The sequence below is a fragment of the Lolium rigidum genome, chromosome 2, assembly GCF_022539505.1.
Source record: "Lolium rigidum isolate FL_2022 chromosome 2, APGP_CSIRO_Lrig_0.1, whole genome shotgun sequence".
Classification (NCBI taxonomy): Eukaryota; Viridiplantae; Streptophyta; class Magnoliopsida; order Poales; family Poaceae; genus Lolium; species Lolium rigidum.
In genome coordinates this window covers 9,283,466-9,289,465 of record NC_061509.1, presented here as the reverse complement: position 1 = coordinate 9,289,465, position 6,000 = coordinate 9,283,466, and positions in this window count along the sequence as shown.

Genomic DNA, 6,000 nt, shown 5'->3' with positions numbered 1-6,000 from the left:
AAAATTCCGCAAAAAAGAAACAATTGTTATGTGAACATGTCTATATTTAGTTTCATGAATGACTGAACATATGATTTCCTCCCTAAAGTATAAGATCATTTGGTAAGAAGTACTCGCTCTAATGATCCAGTGCAACATTATGTATATTTTACTTGCAGAACTAACATTTATACATAGGCCATTAACCACATGAAGGAAAACATTTACTACTATGCCTACTCCTTCCGTCCTCCAGGATTCGGTTGATCAAAATCCAATCTTCGCGAAGGGGCAGCACCTCGGAAGCTTGATCAGTTTGAAGTAGAAGTTCAGTGTATCCTCCTTGGATGAATGGACGAAACATGGTCGAAGAATCCCGTGAAAAGTAGTATTTGTGAAGTGTGGTACTGTACTGTTAGAACTTGTGCTTGCCTCAAAAGATCCCTGTGCCATGAAAAGTTAGCAAATTGTTCAGAGTTTTTGTTGTACAATTATGTTACATAAAATATAAGAAAAACTAGAGTAATTTGTCTTACGGAAAATTGTAAGGGACCTTGTCCATGAAACATATTATTAGAAAAGTGCGGCATTGTAATATTAGAGCTTGTTCCTGCCTGAAAAGATCCATGTGTCAAGAAAAGAACCTAAATTGTTTAGAGTTGTTGTTGCAAAATTATGCTACATAAAAATATAAGAAAAACTTGAGTAGCTTGTCTTACAGTAAATTTGTAGAGGACCTTGTCCATGAAACATATTATTAGAGTAGTGCGGCATTGTAATATTAGGACCTATTCCCGCCTGAAAAGAACAACGTGTCATGAAAAGTTATGAAATCGAGTATACTTCTTGTGGTACAATTAAATTACATGAATATATTTAAAAAAACCTCATGAATCTTTCTTACGGTAAACTGTAGAGGATTTTGTCCGTGATACATATTATTTGTGATATGTGGAATTGCTATATTAGTTCCTGTACTTGCGTCAAAAGTTCCCTGTGGCATCATAGGTATTAAAATGTTTTAAAAATTGTGGCACAATTGAATTGCATGAAACATATTAAAAAACCGAGAGTAATCAGTCTTACGGTTAACTGTTGATGGCCTTCTCCGAGCGGAGTATCTGCCTTTACTTTGTTTGCAGCACCTGGTATTGATGAACCATATAAACAAGGATAAAATTACTACTTGTGCAATCGTGAGAGAAGGAACAATTGGTGTAGCACTACCTTTTTTTTTTCCAGATTTTGGCTTCTTTATTCCAGTCTTTGCCTTCTTTGTTCCTTTCTTTTCAAGTGCATCTTTTGCTCTTTTTATCATTGGACCTTTTATTGCTTATGGAACTTTAAATGATATGTTTCCATTGGTTATAGATTCACTGGACACATTCGACGGTGCTTCGTGCCTGGAAAAACTTTGTCAATTGCCGAAGACATAGACGGTGCTTCGTGCCTGGAAAAACTTTGTCAATTGCCTTGGCCATAGTGGCACATTGATATGTGAAGATTGTAACAGGTCGTTTGCCAGACATTGCTGTTAAAAATGTGTTGAAGAGCCATATAAATGAATCTGTGGTTTCATCAAATAATAGCGCTGCTCCAAAAAGAATTGTCTGTTTATGATGGTTAGTATCAAATAATAGCGCTGCTCCAAAAAGAATTGTCTGTTTATGATGGTTAGTTCCAAGAAGTGGTGCAAACGGCATTTCAAACTTATTTGTTTGAAAAGTGGTGTCAAATGACAAAGCATCACCAAAGCAAGCATAGTCCATGATAGCTTGACCATCAGCCCAAAAGAAATTAGCTATCCGGCAATCCTCCTCATCTAATTGTATGGCATAAAAAAAAGAAGGATCTTCTAACTGTTTGTTTTTCAAAAATTCCAGCATTGTTTGTGCATCATTGACATCCAAATACTTCTTTAGTTCGCGACCAATATAGTTATTGCTATCCACCCGCAAGAAAGGTACATGCATGCTGAGGTCCTCCATACCACTGCTTGAAAAAGTTGAACACTTGGGCGGGCTTTAATCCTGCTTCCCTCATATGACCAATCATAAGTTTATCAGCCTCTACCAAACGATTTTGTGACCGCAACATGTGTCTCTTATCTGGACTTGCGAGATAATGATTGTGCTCGAGTACAACCTTTTGCACCGTGCAAACGCCCTCGAGGGTAATGCTAAACTGAATACGAGCATCGCAATGAGACCTTGTGGCAGCATTTTGTTTCAGAGTGTCATGTTTTGAATGAGTACCTCTTTCCCCTTCATTACTACAAATTTACCCGGTCTCAACTTTGAGTGGCTCTTTCGGATGCTAAAACCAATCTTACCGGCATACTCGTTGTAAAATTCGTATGCCTCCTCTTCCGACTTGAAAGCCATTCCTACTTTAGGAACAAGTAGTGATTCAGAACTAGTACCATGCACCTGCACTCAAATATATATAAACTGAATTAATAAAATAAATCATGATTTTGTTTTCACAAATACATAAAACGGTTTTGTACCTCATTGGAGTTTGCCATTGTAGCTTAAGCTTTCACGCCGGAAAGAGTTGAGTTTGATTGGATCGTCCCTGTGAACGTGGAAGCTCGTTCAGCTGGTGTGTGCATTGTCTTGTCACCAGCAAGGGGCGAGGAGGTGGCCATGGCAACATGATCTTGGGATGAGTCAACTGCGAAGGAGGAAACCGGCTGCGCGCCGGCGGCAGCAGCGTCATACTGGATATTGAAGACGTCGGCTCCTCTGATCACCTCACCCCTGGCGGTAGCGGCGTTGTGCAGAACATCGGCGGTATCGGCTCCGTGATCACCTCATGTCCGGCGTCAGCAGCGTTGTACTGGACATCGGTGGTCTCAACTCGTGTTATCACGTTAGGATCGGTGGACATTACCACTACAGCCGTGGCAACGTCGGATGGCCAGAAGTCGGAGGCGGCTGCTGGGGACGAGTAGTTTCCAGATGCGATGAACATTTGTTCGTTGTAGATCAACCACGATCTGCCTCATGTCCGGTTACAGATGAGATGAGATATATACCACGCCTAGGGATACAGCGTATCATCTTTTTTTTTCATCCGATCGGTACACCCAGTCCCTGTAGATACGTATCGACTAATTAGGGGATTCCAAGCAAGTTTGAGATGCGTGCGGAGGATGAGGTGTCAAAATCTTAAGAGGGGCCCTAAGAGAGGAAGCGTGCGGCCCGTTCCCAGAAAATTTTCTTCCCCTTTCCTACTATGTTTCTTCGAAATAGGCTTTCGTCCCACTATAGTAATATAGCAACCACACGATACAATCATGCTGGGGCCGCAGCACAACCAGGCCCAAAAGAAACGGAAGAGAAAGAAAAAAGGAAACAAATGCCGACACCGGTAGCTCGACAAGAACGATGACGACCCCGCAACCGCTGCGTCCTCCGGAGGATTCCCACCACACTCCTAGCACCTCGAACCGCCGCATACCAAAACAGCACCTTCAACAAGGAGAACGACGACGACGCCGCCGTTGTCCGAAGAACTCCTGGGGTTTCCCCCGGTACACGGAAGGAAATGGAGAGGGGGTACATCCGACGCCCTCCAAGAAGGCAAGGTGGCACCCTCAGGCACCACCGCGTCAGAGTCGGATGAGCCGACATGGATTTCTCCCAACCCCCAAAACCACCATCCTGGACGATTCGATGAGCTCCCCCCAACCTACCGCCCACCAACACACGCCCCCACGGTCTTGAAGTCCTCATCGTTGTCTCGCCGTGGACACCGGCGCAAGGCCTAGAGGAGGAAGAGGGAGACAGCAGGGCCCGGGGTAGCACACCACTACCGGCGGGAGGGAACAACCTCCACCGGACGACCACTACAGGCGGTCTTCACGGCAGCCGACCGGGCGAGGCATCAAGGACAAACCAGGCCCCTCCTGGCCCGGCCGAGCCCAACTAGGCCCGTGAAGTCCTCACCGCCAAGCTGCAGCAGGCCGGCCGTGGCGTCGCCACCACCCTTCTACCGCCGACGAGCCTCTTCCGCCACCAGGGAACAGCAAGGTCGGACTAGGGGCCTACGGCCCGCCTAGCCCAGATCGGGCCCAAAAGGTGCCCAGATCTTGGCCGAACGGACGCCGCCACCACCCCTCCCGACCGCCGCTCCGCCGCCAACGACGGCGCCGCTGCGCCTCCTTCCACCCGACACACGGATCTCACGCCACCGCATCAGATCGCCATAGGCCGAGGTGCACCGCCACGGGACTCCCTGCGCTGCGCCAGGGCTCCACGCTCGCGGGGAAAGACCGCCCGCCGCCGTCGGCACCGCACAGGCAACGCCCGGCGGCCCACGCCGGCGGCGGCGCAGAGAGGGAGGGGGAGAACCGGTCTGGGAGGAGCGGCGGCTAGGGTTCGCCCCTGCTCGCCCGCGCGGGGGGCGAGAGGAGCGAGCCGGGGGAGATACTACTCCGATTTTTCCTACTATATTTCCTGTAGTGTATGTGACCAATCAAGGAGGTAGCAGTAGAAAGAGGTGGATCAGTCAAAAGATCACTAGTAAAGCTGGTCTTCAAAGTTCATCAGCAAATTATGTTCAACGTTTCACCTAAAAAACTTCAGAAAAGATCAAATCTTCCGCGGCTCTATCTCGGTCTAAAGGTGGCCAACGGGCCATTGCCTGGCCCATCATTAGCCCAGCCCTTGCGAATCTGGTTCGGCTTTATACATAAAGCCACAAATGGAGGTATAGCAGATTCAGTTACAACACATAAATAAGTCTGATACAAACCAATATAGAGAGCGCATGCCACATCTGGTCAGCAGGAGATAGTAAAAGTCCGACACAAAGAACAAACACACACATATCAGCATAATAAACAACGTTCAAACTCTAGTTTGTGTGTTTAGTCTCCTCACCGTGCCCATCACCTCGTCTAGCTTCTCCATGTCCCTCAGTCTAACCATAGCCCTCCAACACTGCATATGGATCGACATTTGAAACAAAACATCAACTGGATTGTTAATCATCTTCCCCTCTATCGTAAGTTTGTTGCGAATAGTCCATAACATTCCGCACATGGCTGCGAAAGTGAACCAACCAAGCCTATGAAGGGAGCCCGAGAGACCTTGGGACAGTCGCAGTGTAGTAGCTCCCTAGCTCATGCCCATGCAAAGCGATCATGTGGTCAAGAGAAGAAAATGTGGGTGCAATCCTCAAACTCCCGACAAAGAGAGCAGAGACCCATCGATGAGCCTTGTCGCTTCGCGACCTGATCACTAAATGGAAATCTACCCCGTATCAACTACCATAGGAAGACACTAATCTTGGGGGTACCCTAGTGCGCCACACATGAGTCTAATGTGTAATAGCCGCTCCATGTGACATGCTAAGATAAATCGATCTTGTCAAGTACACTCCAGTGGCTTCCAAAGCCCATGACACATCATCCTCCCTTGTGTCATCGAACTCCCTACACAGGTTATCCCACTCCACCGGTTCATCAAGATCAAATTGTCTATGGAAAAGGATGTGACATTGCCCTTGATTACCCCTACAACTAGGGTCCCCTAAGCCGTGATGAAGGGGTCGGCACAATAACCGAACAGACTCCACTCGTTGAAGCCTTTATATGAATTTGGATCACAATATAACACACCCGACTAACATGGCGGTGATGTTGACAAATAAAGCCGCGTGCACAACGATATATAATGCTACTAGTGATGGACATAAGCTTGAAGCTCGGTGAGTTTGATGAGCGCTCATTTGTTGGACTCATATGAGTTTGGCTTGTTTTCTTAATGAGCCGAGTTGAGCAACAATTTGTGCTTATTAAGGTGCTTGGTAAGGTCAACAAGCTAAACAATCGAGATGGCCATATTCATGAGCTACACGTTAATATCGGTAAAAAACTACTGCTAGTATAAGCTAGTATATTATAGTGTCATTAGGTCCATCTAATGTGAGGCAAACATGCAACAACCAAGGCCATCAATGAAGACTAACGGGGCGACGACCCAACGATCTAATGAAGCAGCCACCCTGCCT